General features: G+C 39.3%; 2 non-coding genes across 2 annotated transcripts; both read left to right on the top strand.

Annotated features, from left to right (window-relative positions):
* The first annotated feature begins 6431 nt into the window (after positions 1-6431).
* On the top strand, positions 6432-6539 carry LOC148578438 (small nucleolar RNA R71). Its single transcript, XR_015904257.1, has one exon. It is a non-coding gene; the product is annotated as a small nucleolar RNA R71 (small nucleolar RNA).
* An 8864-nt stretch (positions 6540-15403) lies between these two features.
* On the top strand, positions 15404-15511 carry LOC148578437 (small nucleolar RNA R71). The gene has a single exon (XR_015904585.1). It is a non-coding gene; the product is annotated as a small nucleolar RNA R71 (small nucleolar RNA).
* Positions 15512-23239: the final 7728 nt, after the last annotated feature.

Raw genomic sequence — 23239 nt, 5'->3', positions numbered from 1 at the left:
CTTACGTGAGTAAGGGTCGATCCCACGGAGATTGTCGGCTTGAAGCAAGCTATGGTCACCTTGTAAATCTCAGTCAGGCGGATTCAAATGGTTATGGTGAATTGATAATTAAAATATAAATAAAACATAAAATAAAGATAGAGATACTTATGTAATTCATTGGTGAGAATTTCAGATAAGTGTATAAAGATGCTTTTACTCATTCTGAACCTCCGCTTTCCTACTGCTTTCATCCAATCCTTCATACTCCTTTTCATGGCAAGATTTATGTTGGGCATCACCGTTGTCAATGGCTACATTCCGTCTTCTCAGTGAAAATGGTCCAAAATGTGCTGTCACCGCATGGCTAATCATCTGTCGGTTCTCGATACTGCTGGAATAGGATTCAGTAATCCTTTTGCGTCTGTCACTACGCCCAGCACTCGCGAGTTTGAAGCTCGTCACAGCCATCCCTTCCCAGATCCTACTCGGAATACCACAGACAAGGTTTAGACTTTCCGGATCTCAAGAATTGCCGCCAATAATGCTAGCCTATACCACGAAGACTCTGATCGTAGATCAGGAGGCTAAGAGATACACATTCAAGCTTGTTTGCATGTAGAACGGAAGTGATTGTCAGGCACGCGTTCATAGGTGAGAATGGTGATGAGTGTCACATAATCATCACATTCATCATGTTCTTGGGTGCGAATGGATATCTTAGAGAAGAAATAGGCTTGAATTGAATAGAAAAATGATAGTACTTTTCATTAATTCATGAGGAACAGTAGAGCTCCACACCTTAATCTATGGTGTGTAGAAACTCTACCGTTGAAAATACATAAGAACAAGGTCTAGGCATGGCCGAATGGCCAGCCTCCCCAAATGGCATATGAATTTGAAATTAGGGAAAAAAGACCCCTAGTACAATAGTAAAAAGTTCTATTTATGCTAAACTAGTTACTAGGGTTTACAGAAATGAGTAAATGATGCAGAAATCCACTTCCGGGCCCACTTGGTGTGTGCTTGGGCTGAGCATTGAAGATTTCATGTGTAGAGGTCTTCCTTGGATTTGAACACCAATTTGTAACCTTTTTCTGGCATTTAACTCTGCTTTGCAACCTGTTTCTGGCGTTTCACTCCAGAATAGGGCAGAGAGCTGGCGTTGAACGCCAGTTTATGTCGTCTAAACTCGGGAAAAGTATGGACTATTATATATTTCTGGAAATCCCTGGATGTCTACTTTCCAAAACAATTGAGAGCGTGCCATTTGAACTTCTGTAGCTCCAGAAAATCCACTTTGAGTGCAGGGAGGTCAAAATCCAACAGCATCTGTAGTCCTTCTTCAGCCTCTGAATCAGATTTTTGCTCTCAAGTCCCTCAATTTCAGTCAAAAATTACCTGAAATCACAGAAAAACACACAAACTCATAGTAAAGTCCAGAAATGTGATTTTATTTAAAAACTAATAAAAATATATTAAAACTAACTAAATCATACTAAAAACTATGTAAAAATAATGCCAAAAGCGTATAAATTATCTGCTCATCACAACACCAAACTTAAATTGTTGCTGGTCCCCAAGCAACTGAAAATAAAATAGGATAAAAAGAAGAGAATATACTATAAATCCCAAAATATCAATGAAACTTAGCTCCAATCAGATGAGCGGGACTAGTAGCTTTTTGCCTCTTGAATAGTTTTGGCATCTCACTTTATCCATTGAAGTTCAGAATGATTGGCATCTATAGGAACTTAGAATTTAGATAGTGTTATTGATTCTCCTAGTTCAGTATGTTGATTCTTGAACACAACTACTTTATGAGTCTTGGCCGTGGTCCTAAGCACTTTGTTTTCCAGTATTACCACCGGATACATAAATGCCACAGACACATAATTAGGTGAACCTTTTCAGATTGTGACTCAGCTTTGCTAAAGTCCCCAATTAGAGGTGTCCAGGGTTCTTAAGCCCACTCTTTTTTTGCTTTGGACCTTGACTTTAACCGCTCAGTCTCAAGTTTTTTACTTGACACCTTCACGCCACAAGCACATGGTTAGGGACAGCTTGGTTTAGCCGCTTAGGCCAGGATTTTATTCCTTTAGGCCCTCCTATCCACTGATGCTCAAAGCCTTGGATCCTTTTTACCCTTGCCTTTTGGTTTTAAGGGCTATTGGCTTTTTGCTCTTGCCTTTTGGTTTAAAGAGCTCTTGACTTTTTCTGCTTGCTTTTTCTTTTTCTTTCTTTCTCTCTTTTTTTTCGCCATTTTTCTTTTCTTTTCTTTTCTTTTTTCGCAAGCTTTTCTCTATTCACTGCTTTTTCTTGCTTCAAGAATCATTTTTATGATTTTTTAGATTATCAAATAACATTTTTTCTTTTTCATCATTCTTTCAAGAGCCAACATATTTAACATTCATAAACAACAATATCAAAAGACATATGCACTGTTCAAGCATTCATTCAGAAAACAAAAAGTATTGTCACCACATCAAAATAATTAAATTAATTTCAAGGATGAATTCGAAACCATGTACTTCTTGTTCTTTTGTTTTTAGAACAGTTTTCATTTAAGAGAGGTGATGGATTCATAGGACATTCATAGCTTTTAGGCATAGACACTTAGACACTAATGATCATATAGTAAAGACACAAACATAATTAAACATGAAGCATAGTAAATGAAAAATAGGAAAATAAGAACAAGGAGATTAAGGAACGGGTCCACCTTAGTGAGGGTGGTGTCTTCCTCTTCTTGAAGAACCATTGGTGCTCTTGAGCTCCTCTATGTCTCTTCTTTGCCTTTGTTGCTCCTCCCTCAGAGCTCTTTGATCTTCTCTAATTTCATGGAGGATGATGGAGTGCTCTTGGTGCTCCATCCTTAGTTTTCCCATGTTAGAGCTTAATTCTCCTAGGGAGGTGTTGATTTGCTCCCAATAATTTTGTGGAGGGAAGTGCATCCCTTGAGGCATCTCAGGGATTTCATGATGAGGAATTTCCTCATGCTCTTGTTGAGGTCCATGATCTCTTGGTTGCTCCATCCTTTTCTTAGTGATTGGCTTATCCTCATCAATGAGGATGTCTCCCTCTATGTCAATCCCAGCCAAATTGCATAGGTGGCAAATGAGGTGAGGAAAGGCTAACCTTGCCAACGTGGATGACTTGTCAGCCACCTTATAGAGTTCTTGAGGTATAATCTCATGAACTTCCACTTCCTCCCCAATCATGATACTATGGATCATGATGGCCCAGTCTATAGTAACTTCAGACCGGTTGCTAGTAGGAATAATTGAGCGTTGGATGAACTCCAACCATCCTCTAGCTACAGGCTTAAGGTCCAGTCTTCTCAATTGAACCGGCTTGCCTCTTGAGTCAACTTTCCATTGAGCTCCTTCCACACATATGTCCATGAGGACTTGGTCCAACCTTTGATCAAAGTTGACCCTTCTAGTGTAGGGGCATGCTTTTTCTTGCATCATTGGCAAGATGAACGCCAACCTTACATTTTCCGGACTGAAATCTAAGTAATTCTCCCGAACCATGGTAAGCCAATTCTTTGGATTCAGGTTCACACTTTGATCATGGTTCCTAGTGATCCATGCGTTTGCATAGAACTCTTGAACCATTAAGATCCTGACTTGTTGAATGGGGTTGGTGAGAACTTCCCAACCTCTTCTTTGGATTTCATGTCGGATCTCCGGATACTCATTCTTTTTTAGCTTGAAAGGAACCTCAGGGATCACTTTCTTCTTGGCCACAACTTCATAGAAGTGGTCTTGATGGACCTTTGAGATGAATCTCTCCATCTCCCATGACTCAGAGGTGGAAGCAATTGCCTTCCCTTTCCTCTTTCTTGAGGTTTCTCTGGCCTTAGGTGCCATTAATGGTTATGGAAAAATAAAAAGTAATGCTTTTACCACACCAAACTTAAAATGTTTTCTCGTCCCCGAGCAAAAGAAGAAGGAAAGAAGGAGAAGAAGAAGAAAAATGGAGGAGAGAGAGAGAGGGGTGTGTATTCGGCCAAGGGGAAGAAGAAAGGGTTGTGTTGTGTGAAAATGAAGAAGGAATGAGGGGTTTATAGAGGAGGTGGGGAAGGTTTAGGGTTCAGCCATTAGGGTTGGGTTTGGGAGGGAAAAGAGTTTGAATTTTGGAGGTAGGTGGGGTTTATGGGGAAGAGTGGATGGATGATAGTGGTTAAGAGGTGATGGGGAAGAGTGATTGAGGTGATTGGTGAAGGGTATTTGGGGAAGAGAGTTATGAGAAGGTGTAAAGAGGAGAGAAGAAGAGGTGGGGTAGGTGGGGATCCTGTGGGGTCCACAGATCTTGTGGGGATCCTGTGGGGTCCACAGATCCAGTGGGTCAAGGACTTAACATCCCTGCTCCAATTAGGCGTGTAAAACGCCCTTAGCATGCATGTCTGGCGTTAAACGCCAGCTTGCTGCTTGTTTTTGGCGTTAAACGCCCAAATGTAGCCTATTTCTGGCGTTTAATGCCAGGTTGATGCTTGTTTCTGGCATTAAACGCCAGCTTGGTGCTTGTTTCTGGCGTTAAACGCCAGACAGATGCTTGTTTCTGGCGTTTAAATGCCAGAATGCTCTTCCTCCAGGGTGTGCTATTTTTAATGTTGTTTTTCATTCTGTTTTTGATTTTTCAGTAGTTTTTGTGACTCCACATGATCATCAACCTAAAAAAACATAAAATAACAATAGAAAATAAATAGATATAGTTAAATAACATTGGTTGCCTCCCAACAAGCGCTTCTTTAGTGTTAATAGCTTGACAGTGAGCTCTCATGGAACCTCACAGATGTTCAGAGCATTGCTGGGACCTCCCAACACCAAACTTAGAGTTTGGATGTGGCCTCCCAACACCAAACTTAGAATTTGACTGTGGGGGCTTTGGTTGACTCTGCAGTGAGAGAAGCTTTTCATGCTTCCTCTCCATGGTTACAGAAGGAGATCCTTGAGTTTTAAACACAAGGTTGTCCTCATTCAGTTGCAGGACCAACTCTCCTCTGTCCACATCAATCACAGCTTTTGCTGTGGCTAGGAAGGGTCTTCCAAGGATGATGGATTCATCCTTATCCTTCCCAGTGTCTAGGATTATGAAATCAGCAGGGATGTAAAGGCCTTCAACCTTTACTAACACGTCCTCTACTAGTCCATAAGCCTGTTTCATGGATTTGTCTGCCATTTCTAATGAGAACTTGGCAGCCTGTACCTCAAAGATTCCTAGTTTCTCCATTACAGAGAGTGGCATTAAGTTTATGCCTGATCTCAGGTCACACAGAGCCTTCTCAAAGGTCATGGTGCCTATGTTATAGGGAATTAAGAATTTACCAGGATCCTGTTTCTTTTGAGGTAGAGTTTGCTGAACCAAGGTATTTAGTTCCTTGATGAGCAATGGAGGTTTATTCTCCCAAGTCTCATTACCAAATAATTTGGCATTCAGCTTTATGATTGCTCCTAAATACTGAGCAACTTGCTCTTCAGCAATGTCTTCATCTTCTTCAGAAGATGAATAGTCATCAGAGCTCATGAATGGTAAAAGGAGGTTCAATGGAATCTCTATGGTCTCTAGATGAGCCTCAGATTCCTTTGGTTCCTCAAAGGGAAACTCCTTATAGGTCAATGGACGTCCCAGGAGGTCTTCCGCACTAAGATTCACGTCCTCCTCCTCCTCTTTGGGTTCGGCCACACCAAGGAAGGTAATGGCCTTGCACTCTCTTTTTGGATTCTCTTCCGTATTGCTTGGGAGAGTACTAGGAGGAGTTTCAGTGACCCTTTTACTCAGCTGGCCCCTTGTGCCTCCAGATTTCTAATAGAGGACCTTGTTTCATTCATGAAACTTAGAGTGGCCTTCGATAGATCAGAGACTATATTTGCTAAGCTAGATGGGTTCTGCTCAGAATTCTCTGTCTGTTGTTGAGTGAATGATGGAAAAGGCTTGCTGTTGCTAAACCTGTTTCTTCCACAATTATTAAAGCCTTGTTGAGGCTTTTGTTGATCTTTCCATGAGAAATTTGGATGATTTCTCCATGAGGGATTATAGGTGTTTCCATAGGGTTCACCCATGTAATTCACCTCTGCTATTGCAGGGTTCTCAGGATCATAAGCTTCTTCTTCAGAAGATGCTTCTTTAGTACTGTTGGATACAGCTTGCAATCCATTCAGACTCTGAGAAATCATATTGACTTGCTGAGTCAATATTTTGTTCTGAGCTAATATGGCATTCAAAGCATCAATTTCAAGAACTCCCTTCCTCTGAGGCGTCCCATTACTCACAGGATTCCTTTCAGAAGTGTACATGAACTGGTTGTTTGCAACCATGTCAATGAGTTCCTGAGCTTCTGTAGGCATTTTCTTTAGGTGAATGGATCCGCCTGCAGAATGGTCCAATGACATCTTTGATAACTCAAACAGACCATCATAGAATATATCCAGGATGGTCCATTCTGAAAGCATGTCAGAAGGACACTTTTTGGTCAGTTTCTTGTATCTCTCCCAAGCTTTATAGAGGGATTCACATTCTTTCTGTTTGAAGGTTTGAACATCCACTCTAAGCTTGCTAAGCTTTTGAGGAGGAAAGAACTTGGCTAAGAAAGATGTGACCAGCTTATCCCAAGAGTTCAGGCTATCTTTAGGTTGAGAGTCCAACCATATTCTAGCTCTGTCTCTTACAGCAAACAGGAAAAGCATAAGCCTGTAGACCTCGGGATCAACCCCATTGGTCTTAACAATATCACAGATTTGCAAGAATTCAGTTAAGAACTGAAAAGGATCTTCAGATGGAAGTCCGTGAAACTTGCAGTTCTATTACATCAGAGAAACTAATTGAGGTTTAAGCTCAAAATTGTTTGCTCCAATGGCAGGGATTGAGATGCTTCTTCCATGTAAATTGGAATTTGGTGCAGTAAAGTCACCAAGCATCTTACTTGCATTGTTATTATTTTCGGCCATGTCTCCTTCTTTTTCGAAAATTTCTGTCAGATTTTCTCCAGAGAGTTGTGCTTTAGCTTCCCTTAGCTTCTTCTTCAGAGTCCTTTCAGGTTCAGGATCAGCTTCAACAAGAATGTTCTTATCCTTGTTCCTGCTCATATGAAAAAGAAGAGAACACAAAAGAAAATATGGAATCCTCTATGTCACAGTATAGAGATTCCTTATGTAAGTATAAGAAGAGAAAAATAGAAGAAGGAGAAGAGAAAAATTCAAACACAGAAAAGAAGATGGGGTTCAAATTTTTTGAGTGGGAGTAAAGTGTTAGTAGATGAATAAATAAATAAAAGGGGATGAGAGAGGGAAGATTTCGAAAATAACATAAAATAAAAATATTTTTGTTTTTATTTTAAAATTAAAGTTAAAATTTGAAAGTCTTTAAAAAAAAGAAAAATTAAATTAAATTAAATTAGAATTTAAAACAATTAGTTAATTAAAAGAGATTTTGAAAAAGAGGTTAGTGATTTTCGAAAATTAGAAAGAAAAAATTAGTTAGGTGGTTTTGAAAAAGATATGATTGAAACATAAAACTTTTAAAATCAAACAAAAAGTCAAGTGGTTAATTGAAAAGGATTTGAAAATTAAATTTGAAAAGATAAGAAGTTAGAAAAGATTTTGAAATTGATTTTGAAAAAGATGTGATTGAAATTTATTTTGAAAAAGATTTGAAAAAGAAACTTAAAAAGATTTGATTTTGAAAATTAAAGTTGATTACTTGACTAACAAGAAACTAAAAAGATATGATTCTAGAGTTTAAAGATTGAACCTTTCTTACTAGGCAAGTAACAAACTAAAAATTTTTTAATCAATCACATTAATTGTTAGCATGAATTTCGAAAATATGAAATAGAAATAAGAAAAAGATTTTGAAAATAAATTTTGAAAATTTCAAAATTATGAAAGAAAAATTGAAAAAGAATTTGATTTTTGAAAAAGATAGGATTTTTTAAATTGAAAATTTAACTTGACTCATAAGAAACAACTAAATTTTAAAAAGTTTTGAAAAAGTCAACTCAAATTTTTGAAAATTTATGAGATAAATAAAGGAAAGATTTTTTTATTTTTGAATTTTTAATGGTGAAAGAGAAAAATAATGAAAAGACTCAAAACATACAATGCATGCAAGAACACTTTGAATGTCAAGATGAACACCAAGAACTTATTTTTGAAAATATTTAAGAAAAGAAAAACATGCAAGACACCAAACTTAGAAATTTTCAAACTTTAGACACTAACAACTTGAGAATGTATATGAAAAACAACAAAAGACACAAAACAAGAAAATATGAAGATCAAACAAGAAGACTTATCAAGAACAACTTGAAGATCATGAAGAATGCAATTCATGAATTTTTCGAAAAATGCACAAATTTTAAAAACATGCAATTGACACCAAACTTAAAACTTGAATCTAGACTCAAACAAGAAACATAAAATATTTTTGGTTTTATGATTTATTAAAATTTTTTGGATTTTTCGAAAATTAATTGGAAAAGAAAAATAAGGATTTCCAAAATTTTTAATAAGAATTCCAGGAATCATGCAATGTTAGCCTAAAGCTTCGGTCCAGGAATTAGACATGGCCAATGGCCAGCCAAGCTTTAGCAAATACAAATCAGGCATATAACAGCTGAATTGATAAAGAAGACAAAGAAGCTCTTCTCTTAAGGATAAGTGAAACCTCAGTCCAAAAGATTAGACATGGCTTAACAGCCAGCCAGGATTCAACATATCTCTTGAAACTCTAGAATTCATTCTTAAAAATTCTAAAGCCATAGAAAAATAAAATTAATTTTTTTTGAAGATTTTTCGAAAATAAAAATAATAAAAACAAAAAGCTTAAATTAAAATAAAATTACCTAATCTGAGCAACAAGATGAACCGTCAGTTGTCCAAACTCGAACAATCCCCAGCAACGGCACCAAAAACTTGGTATGCAAAATCGTGATCGTTCATTCCTTGGTAACGGCGCCAAAAACTTCACGCGTACGTTTATAATTTTAGTTCTTTGTCGCAACTTCGCACAACTAACCAGCAAGTGCACTGGGTCGTCCAAGTAATAAACCTTACGTGAGTAAGGGTCGATCCCACGGAGATTGTCGGCTTGAAGCAAGCTATGGTCACCTTGTAAATCTCAGTCAGGCAGATTCAAATGGTTATGGTGAATTGATAATTAAAATATAAATAAAACATAAAATAAAGATAGAGATACTTATGTAATTCATTGGTGAGAATTTTAGATAAGTGTATAGAGATGCTTTTACTCCTTCTGAACCTCCGCTTTCTTACTGCTTTCATCCAATCCTTCATACTCCTTTCCATGGCAAGCTTTATGTTGGGCATCACCGTTGTCAATGGCTACATCCTGTCCTCTCAGTGAAAATGGTCCAAAATGCGCTGTCACCGCACGGCTAATCATCTGTCGGTTCTCGATCCTGCTGGAATAGGATTCAGTAATTCTTTTGCGTCTGTCACTACGCCCAGCACTCGCGAGTTTGAAGCTCGTCACAGTCATCCCTTCCCAGATCCTACTCGGAATACCATAGACAAGGTTTAGACTTTCTGGATCTCAAGAATGGCTGCCAATAATGCTAGCCTATACCACGAAGACTCTGATCGTAGATCAGAAGGCTATGAGATACACATTTAAGCTTGTTTGCATGTAGAACGGAAGGGGTTGTCAGGCACGCGTTCATAGGTGAGAATGGTGATGAGTGTCACATAATCATCACATTCATCATGTTCTTGGGTGCGAATGGATATCTTAGAGAAGAAATAGGCTTGAATTGAATAGAAAAACGATAGTACTTTGCATTAATTCATGAGGAACAGCAGAGCTCCACACCTTAATCTGTGGTATGTAGAAACTCTACCGTTGAAAATACATAAGAACAAGGTCTAGGCATGGCCGAATGGCCAGCCTCCCCAAATGGCATATGAATTCGAAATTAGGGAAAAAAGACCCCAAGTATAATAGTAAAAAGTTCTATTTATGCTAAACTAGATACTATGGTTTACAGAAATGAGTAAATGATGCAAAAATCCACTTCCAAGCCCACTTGGTGTGTGCTTGGGCTGAGCATTGAAGCTTTCACGTGTAGAGGTCTTCCTTGGAGTTGAACGCCAGTTTGTAACCTGTTTCTGGCGTTTAACTCCAGAATAGGGCAGAGAGCTGGCATTGAACGCCAGTTTGCGTCATCTAAACTCAGGAAAAGTATGGACTATTATATATTACTGGAAAGCCCTGGATGTCTACTTTCCAACTCAATTGAGAGTGCGCCATTTGAACTTCTGTAGCTCCAGCAAATCCACTTTGAGTGCAGGGAGGTCAGAATCCAACAGCATCTGCAGTCCTTCTTCAGCCTCTGAATCAGATTTTTGCTCTCAAGTCCCTCAATTTCAGCCAGAAATTACCTGAAATCATAGAAAAACACATAAACTCATAGTAAAGTCCAGAAATGTGATTTTTATTTAAAAACTAATAAAAATATATTAAAAACTAACTAAATCATACTAAAAACTATGTAAAAACAATGCCAAAAAGCGTATAAATTATCCGCTCATCACAACACCAAACATAAATTGTTGCTTGTCCCCAAGCAACTGAAAATCAAATAGGATAAAAAGAAGAGAATATACTATAAATCCCAAAATATCAATGAAACTTAGCTCCAATCAGATGAGCGGGACTAGTAGCTTTTTGCCTCTTGAATAGTTTTGGCATCTCACTTTATCCATTGAAGTTCAGAATGATTGGCATCTATAGGAACTTAGAATTTAGATAGTGTTATTGATTCTCCTAGTTTAGTATGTTGATTCTTGAACACAGCTACTTTATGAGTCTTGGTCGTGGCCCTAAGCACTTTGTTTTCTAGTATTACCACCGGATACATAAATACCACAGACACATAATTGGGTGAACCTTTTCAGATTGTGACTCAGCTTTGCTAAAGTCCCCAATTAGAGGTGTCCAGGGTTCTTAAGCACACTCTTTTTTTGCTTTGGACCTTGACTTTAACCGCTCAGTCTCAAGTTTTTACTTGACACCTTCATGCCACAAGCACATGGTTAGGGACAGCTTGGTTTAGCCGCTTAGGCCAGGATTTTATTCCTTTAGGCCCTCCTATCCACTGATGCTCAAAGCCTTGGATCCTTTTTACCCTTGCCTTTTGGTTTTAAGGGCTATTGGCTTTTTGCTCTTGCCTTTTGGTTTAAAGAGCTCTTGGCTTTTTCTGCTTACTTTTTCTTTTTCTTTCTTTCTCTCTTTTTTTTTCGCCATTTTTCTTTTCTTTTCTTTTCTTTTTTTGCAAGCTTTTCTCTATTCACTAATTTTTCTTGCTTCAATAATCATTTTTATGATTTTTCAGATTATCAAATAATATTTCTCCTTTTTCATCATTCTTTCAAGAGCCAACATATTTAACATTCATAAACAACAATATCAAAAGACATATGCATTGTTCAAGCATTCATTCAGAAAATAAAAAATATTGTCACCACATCAAAATAATTAAACTAATTTCAAGGATGAATTCGAAACCATGTACTTCTTGTTCTTTTGTTTTTAGAACAGTTTTCATTTAAGAGAGGTGATGGATTCATAGGACATTCATAGCTTTAAGGCATAGACACTTAGACACTAATGATCATATAGTAAAGACACAAACATAATTAAACATGAAGCATAGTAAACGAAAAACAGGAAAATAAGAACAAGGAGATTAAGAAACGGGTCCACCTTAGTGAGGGTGGCATCTTCCTCTTCTTGAAGAACCAATGGTGCTCTTGAGCTCCTCTATGTCTCTTCCTTGCCTTTGTTGCTCCTCCCTCATAGCTCTTTGATCTTCTCTAATTTCATGGAGGATGATGGAGTGCTCTTGGTGCTCCATCCTTAGTTGTCCCATGTTGGAGCTTAATTCTCCTAGGGAGGTGTTGATTTGCTCCCAATAATTTTGTGGAGGGAAGTGCATCCCTTGAGGCATCTCAGGGATTTCATGGTGAGAAATTTCCTCATGCTCTTGTTGAGGTCCATGATCTCTTGTTTGCTCCATCTTTTTCTTAGTGATGGGCTTATCTTCATCAATGAGGATGTCTCCCTCTATGTCAATCCCAGCCGAATTGCATAGGTGGCAAATGAGGTGAGGAAAGGCTAACCTTGCCAACATGGATGACTTGTCAGCCACCTTATAGAGTTCTTGAGGTATAATCTCATGAACTTCCACTTCCTCCCCAATCATGATACTATGGATCATGATGGCCCGGTCTATAGTAACTTCAGACCGGTTGCTAGTAGGAATAATTGAGCGTTGGATGAACTCCAACCATCCTCTAGCTACAAGCTTAAGGTCCAGTCTTCTCAATTGAACCGGCTTGCCTCTTGAGTCAAATTTCCATTGAGCTCCTTCCACACATATGTCCATGAGGACTTGGTCCAACCTTTGATCAAAGTTGACCCTTCTAGTGTAGGGGCATGCTTTTTCTTGCATCATTGGCAAGATGAACGCCAACCTTACATTTTCCGGACTGAAATCTAAGTAATTCCCCCGAACCATGGTAAGCAAATTCTTTGGATTCAGGTTCACACTTTGATCATGGTTCCTAGTGATCCATGCGTTTGCATAGAACTCTTGAACCATTAAGATCCTGACTTGTTGAATGGGGTTGGTGAGAACTTCCCAACCTCTTCTTTGGATTTCATGTCGGATCTCCGAATACTCATTCTTTTTGAGCTTGAAAGGAACCTCAGGGATCACTTTCTTCTTGGCCACAACTTCATAGAAGTAGTCTTGATGGACCTTTGGGATGAATCTCTCCATCTCCCATGACTCAGAGGTAGAAGCAATTGCCTTCTCTTTCCTCTTTCTTGAGGTTTCTCTGGCCTTAGGTGCCTTTAATGGTTATGGAAAAATAAAAAGCAATGCTTTTACCACTCCAAACTTAAAATGTTTGCTCGTCCCCGAGCAAAAGAAGAAGGAAAGAAGGAGAAGAAGAAGAAAAATGGAGGAGAGGGAGAGAGGTGTGTATTCGGCCAAGGGGAAGAAGAAAGGGTTGTGTTGTGTGAAAATGAAGAAGGAATGAGGGGTTTATATAGGAGGTGGGGAAGGTTTAGGGTTCGGCCATTAGGGTTGGGTTTGGGAGGGAAAAGAGTTTGAATTTTGGAGGTAGGTGGGGTTTATGGGGAAGAGTGGATGGATGATAGTGGTTAAGAGGTGATGGGGAAGAGTGATTGAGGTGATTGGTGAAGGGTATTTGGGGAAGAGAGTTATGAGAAGGTGTAAAGAGGAGAGAAGAAGAGGTGGGGTAGGTGGGGATCCTGTGGGGTCCACAGATCCTGTGGGGATCCTGTGGGGTCCACAGATCCAATGGGTCAAGGACTTAACATCCTTGGTCCAATTAGGCATGTAAAACGCCCTTAGCATGCATGTCTGGCGTTAAACGCCAGCTTGCTGCTTGTTTCTGGCGTTTAACGCCAGGTTGATGCTTGTTTCTGGCGTTAAACGCCAGCTTGGTGCTTGTTTTTGGCGTTAAATGCCAGACAGATGCTTGTTTCTGGCGTTTAAATGCCAGAATGCTCTTCCTCCAGGGTGTACTATTTTTAATGCTATTTTTTATTCTGTTTTTAATTTTTTAGTAGTTTTTGTCACTCCACATGATCATCAACCTAAAAAAACATAAAATAACAATAGAAAATAAATAGATATAGTTAAATAACATTGGGTTGCCTCCTAACAAGCGCTTCTTTAGTGTCAATAGCTTGACAGTGAGCTCTTATATAGCCTCACAGATGTTCAGAGCATTGTTGGGACCTCTCAACACCAAACTTAGAGTTTGAACGGAGGGGTTCAACACCAAACTTAGAGTTTGACTGTGGGAGCTTTGGTTGACTCTGCAGTGAGAGAAGCTTTTCATGCTTCCTCTCCATGGTTACAGAAGGAGATCCTTGAGTTTTAAACACAAGGTTGTCCTCATTCAGTTGCAGGACCAACTCTCCTCTGTTCACATCAATCACAGCTTTTGCTGTGGCTAGGAAGGGTCTTCCAAGGATGATGGATTCATCCTCATCCTTCCCAGTGTCTAGGATTATGAAATCAGCAGGGATGTAAAGGTCTTCAACCTTTACTAACACGTCCTCTACTAGTCCATAAGCCTATTTCATGGATTTGTCTGCCATTTCTAATGAGAACTTGGCAGCCTGTACCTCAAAGATTCCTAGTTTCTCCATTACAGAGAGTGGCATTAAGTTTATGCCTGACCCCAGGTCACACAGAGCCTTCTCAAAGGTCATGGTGCCTATGTTACAGGGAATTAAGAATTTACCATGATCCTATTTCTTTTGAGGTAGAGTTTGCTGAACCAAGGTATTTAGTTCCTTGATGAGCAATGGAGGTTCATTCTCCCAAGTCTCATTACCAAATAATTTGGCATTCAGCTTCATGATTGCTCCTAAATACTGATCAAATTGCTCTTAGCAATGTCTTCATCTTCTTCAGAAGATGAATAGTCATCTGAGCTCATGAATAGTAAAAGGAGGTTTAATGGAATCTCTATGGTCTCTAGATGAGCCTCAGATTCCTTTGGTTCCTCAAAGGGAAACTCCTTATAGGTCAATGGACGTCCCAGGAGGTCTTCCTCACTAGGATTCACGTCCTCCTCCTCCTCTTTGGGTTCGTCCACACCAAGGAAGGTAATGGCCTTGTACTCTCATTTTGGATTCTCTTCTGTATTGCTTGGGAGAGTACTAAGAGGAGTTTCAGTGACCCTTTTACTCAGCTGGCCCACTTGTGCCTCCAGATTTCTAATGGAGGACCTTGTTTCATTCATGAAACTTAGAGTGGCCTTAGATAGATCAGAGACTATATTTGCTAAGTTAGATGGGTTCTGCTCAGAATTCTCTGTCTGTTGCTGAGTGGATAATGGAAAAGACTTGCTGTTGCTAAACCTGTTTCTTCCACCATTATTAAAGCCTTGTTGAGGCTTTTGTTGATCCTTCCATTAGAAATTTGGATGATTTCTCCATGAGGGATTATAGGTGTTTCCATAGGGTTCACCCATGTAATTTACCTCTGCTATTGCAGGGTTCTCAGGATCATAAGCTTCTTCTTCAGAAGATGCATCTTTAGTACTGTTGGATGCAGCTTGCAATCCATTCAGACTCTGAGAAATCATATTGACTTGCTGAGTCAATATTTTGTTCTGAGCCAATATGGCATTCAGAGCATCAATTTCAAGAACTCTCTTCCTCTGAGGCGTCCCATTACTCACAGGATTCCTTTCAGAAGTGTACATGAACTGTTATTTGCAACCATGTCAATGAGTTCCTGAGCTTCTGTAGGCATTTTCTTTAGGCGAATGGATTCACCTGCAGAATGGTCCAATGACATCTTTGATAACTCAAACAGACCATCATAGAATATATCCAGGATGGTCCATTCTGAAAGCATGTCAGAAGGACACTTTTTGGTCAGTTCCTTGTATCTCTCCCAAGCTTCATAGAGGGATTCACATTCTTTCTGTTTGAAGGTTTGAACATCCACTCTAAGCTTGCTAAGCTTTTGAGGAGGAAAGAACTTGGCTAAGAAAGCTGTGACCAGCTTATCCCAAGAGTTCGGGCTATCTTTAGGTTGAGAGTCCAACCATATTCTAGCTCTGTCTCTTACAGAAAACGGGAAAAGCATAAGCCTGTAGACCTCGGGATCAACCCCATTGGTCTTAACAGTATCACAGATTTGCAAGAATTTAGTTAAGAACTGAAAAGGATCTTCAGATGGAAGTCCGTGAAACTTGCAGTTCTGTTGCATCAGAGAAACTAATTGAGGTTTAAGCTCAAAATTGTTTACTCCAATGGCAGGGATTGAGATGCTTCTTCCATGTAAATTGGAATTTGGTGCAATAAAGTCACCAAGCATCTTACTTGCATTGTTATTATTTTCGGCCATGTCTCCTTCTTTTTTGAAAATTCCTGTCAGATTTTCTCCAGAGAGTTGTGCTTTAGCTTTCCTTAGCTTCCTCTTTTAGAGTCCTTTCAGGTTCAGGATCATCTTCAACAAGAATGTTTTTATCCTTGTTCCTACTCATATGAAAAATAAGAGAACACAAAAGAAAATATGGAATCCTCTATGTCACAGTATAGAGATTTCTTATGTAAGTATAAGAAGAGAAAAATAGAAGAAGGAGAAGAGAAAAATTCGAACACAGAAAAGAAGATAGGGTTCGAATTTTTTGAGTGGGAGTAAAGTGTTAGTAGAAGAATAAATAAATAGAAGGGGATGAGAGAGGGAAGATTTCGAAAATAACATAAAGTAAAAATATTTTTGTTTTTATTTTAAAATTAAAGTTAAAATTCGAAAGTCTTTAAAAAAAAATTAAATTAAATTAAATTAGAATTTAAAACAATTAGTTAATTAAAAGAGATTTTGAAAAAGAGGTTAGTGATTTTCGAAAATTAGAAAGGAAAAATTAGTTAGGTGGTTGATGAGCGGATATTTTATACGCTTTTTGGGGTTAATTTCATATAGTTTTTAGTATGTTTTAGTTAGTTTTTAGTTTAATTTCATTAGTTTTTAAGGAAAATTCATATTTCTGGACTTTACTATGAGTTGTGTGTTTTTCTGTAAATTCAGGTATTTTTCTGGCTGAAATTGAAGGAGCTGAGCAAAAATCTGATTCAGGCTGAAAAAGGACTGCTGATGCTGTTGGATTCTGACCTCCCTGCACTCAAAATGGATTTTCTGGAGCTACAGAACTCGAAATGGCATGCTTCCAATTGTGTTGGAAAGTAGACATCCAGGGTTTTTCAGCAATATATAATAGTCCATACTTTGCACAAGGATAGACGACGTAAACTGGCGTTCAACGCCAGTTCTCTGCCCAATTCTGGCGTCCAGCGCCAGAAAAGGATCAAAAGCTGGAGTTGAACGCCCAAACTGGCACAAAAACTGGCGTTCAACTCCACAAATGGCCTCTGCACGTGGATTGCTTAATTCTCAGCCCCAGCACACACCAAGTGGGCCCCAGAAGTGGGCCTCTGCATCATCCATCATAGTTTACTCATTTGTTGTAAACCTAGGCTACTAGTTTAGTATTTAAACAACTTTTAGAGACTTATTTTGTATCTCATGACATTTTTAGATCTAAACTTTGTATTCTCTGACGGCATGAGTCTCTAAACCCCATTGTTGGGGGTGAGGAGCTTTGCTGTGTCTCGATGAATTAATGCAAGTATTTCTGTTTTCCATTCAAACACGCTTGTTCCTATCTAAGATGTTCATTCGCGCTTAACTGTGATGAAGGTGATGATCTGTGACATTCATCACCTTCCTCAAACCACGAACGTGTGCCTGACAACCACCTCCGTTCTATATCTGATTGAATGAGTATCTCTTAGATTCCTTAATCAGAATCTCCGTGGTATAAGCTAGAACTGATGGCGGCATTCATGAGAATCCGGAAAGTCTAAACCTTGTCTGTGGTATTCCGAGTAGGATTCAAGGATTGAATGACTGTGACGAGCTTCAAACTCCTGAAGGCTGGGCGTTAGTGACAGACGCAAAAGGATAGTAAATCCTATTCCAACCGGATCGAGAACCAACCGGTGATTAGCCGTGCTGTGACAGAGCACGTGAGCGTAGTTTTCACTGGAAGGATGGAAGATAGCCATTGACAACGGTGATCCACCAACACACAGGTTGCCATAGGAGGACGTGCGTGCGTGAATCAGAAGACAGAGGAAAGCAGAGATTCAGAAGACAAAGCATCTCCAAAACTCCAACATATTCTCCATTACTGCACAACAAGTAACCTTTAATTTATGCTCTCTTGGTTATTCACAATTCAACTGATAAACATAATTGACTTCCTGACTAAGATTTACAAAATAACCATAGATTGCTTCAATCCAACAATCTCTGTGGGATTCGACCCTTACTCACGTAAGGTATTACTTGGACGACCCAGTGCACTTGCTGGTTAGTGGTACGAGTTGTGAAAAGTGTGATTCACAATTTGTGCACCAAGTTTTTGGCGCCGTTGCCGGGGATTTTTCGTGTTTGAACAACTGACGGATTATTTTGTTGCTTAGATTAGGAAAAATTTTTCTTTTTAGTTTAGAGTCTCTTACTATTTATCCCTTGTTAAAATACTTTAAATTTATAGCTCAATTAGTTAGAACGTGGTGTTTATGTTCATAGTAATTGGCTATCATATTTTTTTAAAATCTTTTTCATAAATAATATTTTCTCTATTGAATCCTGTGCCAAACTTTAAGTTTGGTGTTTTCTTGTTGATTTTCCTTAAAATTTTCGAAAAATTATTCTGGTTTTCTAAAAATTTTAAGTTTGGTGTTCTTTCTTCGTGTTCTTGAGTTTTCCTTGTGACTTGATCTTAAAATTTTTAAGTTTGGTGTTCCTTGGTGTTTTCCCTCCAAAATTTTCGAAAATAGGGAACATTAGATCTAAAAATTTTAAATCCTGTGCTATCTTATTGTTTTTCTCTCTCCTCTTTAAATTCAAAAATATCTTTTCTCTCTATTTTAAAAACAAATTTTCGAAATATATTTATAAAATTCAGATTTTTATTTCAAAATAAAAAAAAATTTTCAGATTTTTTAAAAAAAATTTTTAAATCTTTTCCAAATCATATCTTTTTCAAAACTTCCTAACCACTTTCTCTCTCCTCATTTTTTCGAAAATCTCCACCTATTTTCATTTATTTTATTTTAATTCATTTTATTTTCGAAATAAAAAAAAATAATAATAATAATAAATAAATAAAATAAAATAATTAAAAAGGTAAATCAATCCAAGTTATATCCCTTTGTTCATCATGGACATAAGTGGAAATGAACAGTCCAAGAGGACTCTGGGGTCATATTCTAACCCCTCTACTGCTTCATATGGGAGTAGCATCTGCATACCCTCCATTGGAGTTAGTAGCTTTGAGTTGAATCCTCAGCTCATTATCATGGTGCAGCAAAGTTGTCAGTATTCCGGTCTTCCACAGTAAGAACCTACAGAGTTTCTGGCACAATTTTTACAAATTGCTGACACAGTGCATGATAAGGAAATAGATCAGGATGTCTACAGACTATTACTGTTTCCATTTGCTGTAAAAGATCAAGCTAAGAGGTGGTTAAATAACCAACCTAAGGCCAGCATAAGAACATGGAAACAGCTGACAGAAAAATTCCTGAATCAGTATTTTCCTCCAAAAAGGATGACACAGCTAAGGCTGGACATCCAAGGCTTTAAACAAGGAGATAATGAATCTCTTTATGATGCCTGGGAGAGATACAGAGAGATGCTACGAAAATGCCCCTCTGAAATGTTTTCAGAGTGGGTTCAGTTAGACATCTTCTACTATGGGCTTGCAGAAGGAGCTCAGATGTCTCTAGATTACTCAGCTGGTGGATCTATCCACATGAGAAAGACAATTGAAGAGGCTCAAGAGCTCATTGATACAGTTGCTAGGAATCAGCATCTGTACCTAAGCAGCAACCCTTCCATGAATGAAGAGGTTAAAACAGTAACTGCTGAATTCAGTACTGTAAAGCAAGCTGCTGAATTCAATCAGCAATTGGATTTTCTAACAAAGCAGCTAGCTGAATTCAAGGACAGGCTACAAGAGACAAGGATAGCTAATATACATATGGACGAACAGTTTAAGCAAACAAAGCAGCAGCTATCAAGGCAAATAGCAGAAGAATGCCAAGCAGTTCAATTAAGAAGTGGGAAAACATTAAATACCCCACCTCAAGGCATCAAAAATTCAAGAAATGAGCAACCCACCAAAGATTCACCTGAGGACAGTAAGAGCCCAGGGAAAAATAATTCTGGCACTAAAACGCCAGAAAATGGGTGGAAGGCTGGCGCTGAACGCCCAGACCATGCCCAAAACTGGCGTTCAATGCCAGAAACAAGGCAGAATTGGCGTTCAACACCAGAAATGGGCAAGAATCTGGCGTTGAACGCCCAAATGGGGCAGAATCCAACGTTGAACGCCCAAAAGGGGCACATTTCTGGCGTTCAGGCGCCAGGAACAGACAGTGAGCTGGCGTCTAACGTCACTCCAGCTTCTGACTCTGGCACTCAGTTGCCAGTGAGGGATCAGACACACACAAGTGCTGATAACAACCCCTCTAAAAAGGCTTCTTTAACCACTAAGGTTGAGGAATATAAAGCCAAGATACCTTATCCTCAAAAACTCCGGAAAGAAGAGCAGGATAAGCAATTTGCTCGCTTTGCAGATTATCTAAGGACTCTTGAAATAAAGATTCCATTTGCAGAGGCACTTGAGCAAATACCTTCTTATGCCAAGTTCATGAAAGAGATCTTGAGTCATAAAAAGGAGTGGAGAGAAACAGAAAGAGTTCTCCTCACTGAAGAATGCAGTGCAGTCATTCTGAAAAGCTTTCCTGAAAAGCTTAAAGACCCTGGGAGTTTTCTGATACCATGCATATTAGAAGGTGATTGCATCAAGACAGCGTTATGCGATCTTGGGGCAAGCATCAACCTAATACCTGCATCCACTATCAGGAAGCTTGGCTTAACTGAAGAAGTTAAACCAACCCGGATATGTCTCCAACTTGCTGATGGTTCCACTAAATACCCATCAGGCGTGATTGAAGACATGATTGTTAGAGTTGGGCCATTCGCCTTTCCCACTGACTTTGTTGTGCTGGAAATGGAGGAGCACAAGAGTGCTACTCTCATTCTAGGAAGACCCTTCCTAGCAACTGGACGATCCCTCATTGACGTCCAACAGGGGGAAATAACCCTGAGAGTCAACGATGATGAGTTCAAGTTGAATGCTGTCAAAGCCATGCAGCATCCAGACACATCAACAGACTGCATGAAAGTTGATCTTATTGACTCTTTGGTAGAAGAGATCAACATGGCTGAGAGTCTCGAATCAGAGTTGGAAGACATCTTTAAAGATGTTCAGCCTGATTTGGAGGATTCAGAGGACATGAAGGAGCCTCTGAACTTTCTTCTGAAAGAGGAAAAACCTCCTAAACCCGAGCTCAAGCCACTACCACCATCCTTGAAATATGCATTTCTGGGAGAAGGTGACACTTTTCCAGTGATCATAAGCTCTGCTTTAAATTCACAGGAAGAGGAAGCACTTATTCAAGTGCTAAGGACACACAAGACAGCTCTTGGGTGGTCCATAGGTGACCTTAAGGGCATAAGCCCAGCTAGATGTATGCACAAAATCCTATTGGAAGATAATGCCAAACCAGTGGTTCAACCACAGAGGCGGCTAAATCCAGCCATGAAGGAAGTGGTGCAGAAAGAGGTCACCAAATTACTAGAGGCTGGGATTATTTATCCCATTTCTGATAGCCCCTGGGTGAGCCCTGTTCAAGTCGTCCCAAAAAAGGGAGGCATGACAGTGATTCATAATGAAAAAAATGAACTAGTTCCTACAAGAACAGTTACAGGGTGGCGCATGTGTATTGACTACAGAAGGCTCAATACAACCACCAGAAAGGATCATTTTCCTTTACCATTCATAGACCAGATGCTAGAAAGACTAGCAGGTCATGATTATTACTGCTTTTTGGATGGCTATTCAGGCTATAACCAGATTACAGTGGATCCCCAGGATCAAGAGAAAACAGCATTCACATGTCCATCTGGAGTGTTTGCTTATAGAAGGATGCCCTTTGGGCTATGTAATGCGCCTGCAACCTTCCAGAGATGCATGCTCTCTATTTTCTCTGACATGGTGGAAAAATTTCTGGAAGTCTTCATGGATGACTTCTCAGTATATGGAGACTCATTCAGCTCTTGTCTTGATCACCTGAAACTTGTTCTGAAAAGATGCCAAGAAACCAACCTAGTTTTAAACTGGGAAAAGTGTCACTTCATGGTGACTGAAGGAATTGTTCTTGGGCATAAAATCTCAAACAAGGGAATAGAGGTGGATCAAGCAAAAATAGAGGTAATTGAAAAATTACCACCACCTGCTAATGTTAAGGCAATCAGAAGCTTTCTGGGGCATGCAGGATTCTATAGGAGGTTTATAAAGGATTTTTCAAAAATCACAAAACCTCTAAGCAATCTGCTAGCTGCTGACACGCTATTTGTGTTTGACACAGAGTGCCTGCAGGCGTTTGAAACGCTGAAAGCTAAGCTGGTCACAGCACCAGTCATTTCTGCACCAGACTGGACATTACCATTTGAGCTAATGTGTGATGCCAGTGATCATGCCATTGGTGCAGTATTGGGACAGAGGCATGACAAGCTTCTGCATGTCATTTATTATGCCAGTCGCGTTCTAAATGATGCCCAGAAAAATTACACAACCACAGAAAAAGAACTACTTGCAGTGGTTTATGCCATTGACAAGTTCAGATCATACTTAGTAGGATCAAAAGTGATTGTGTATACTGACCATGCTGCTCTTAAATATCTACTCACAAAGCAGGATTCAAAACCCAGGCTCATCAGATGGGTATTGCTTCTGCAAGAGTTTGATATAGAAATAAGAGACAGAAAAGGGACAGAGAACCAAGTGGTTGATCATCTGTCCCGGATAGAGCCAGTGGAAGGGACGTCCCTCCCTTCTCTTGAGATCTCTGAGACGTTTCCTGATGAGCATTTATTCGCCATTCAGGAAGCACCATGGTTTGCCGATATTGCAAACTATAAAGCTGCAAGGTTCATACCCAAGGAGTACAACAGGATACAAAAGAAGAAATTAATTACTGATGCAAAGTACTACTTGTGGGATGAACCTTATCTCTTTAAGAGATGTGCAGACGGAATTATCCGTAGGTGTGTGCCTAGAGAAGAAGCACAGAGGATCCTGTGGCATTGCCACGGATCTCAATATGGAGGCCATTTCGGAGGTGAGCGCACAGCCACCAAGGTCCTCCAATGTGGCTTCTATTGGCCCACACTCTATAAAGATTCCCGAGAGTTTGTACGTAATTGTGACAATTGCCAAAGAGCTGGTAATCTGCCTCATGGTTACGCCATGCCTCAACAAGGAATCTTGGAAATTGAGTTGTTTGACGTATGGGGAATTGACTTCATGGGACCTTTCCCACCATCATATTCAAACACTTATATTCTGGTGGCAGTTGACTATGTATCAAAATGGGTTGAGGCTATTGCCACACCCACCAATGATACTAAAACAGTGCTGAAGTTCCTCCAAAAATATATCTTTAGCAGGTTTGGTGTCCCTAGAGTGTTAATCAGTGATGGGGGCACTCACTTCTGCAATAAACAGCTTTACTCTGCCATGGTTCGGTACGGAATTCGCCA

This window comes from Arachis ipaensis, chromosome B1 (genome assembly GCF_059453495.1).
Source record: "Arachis ipaensis isolate K30076 ecotype BB chromosome B1, ASM5945349v1, whole genome shotgun sequence".
Lineage (NCBI taxonomy): Eukaryota > Viridiplantae > Streptophyta > Magnoliopsida > Fabales > Fabaceae > Arachis > Arachis ipaensis.
The sequence above is the reverse complement of the archived record's forward strand: the minus strand, read 5'-3'. Positions and strand labels throughout refer to the sequence as shown.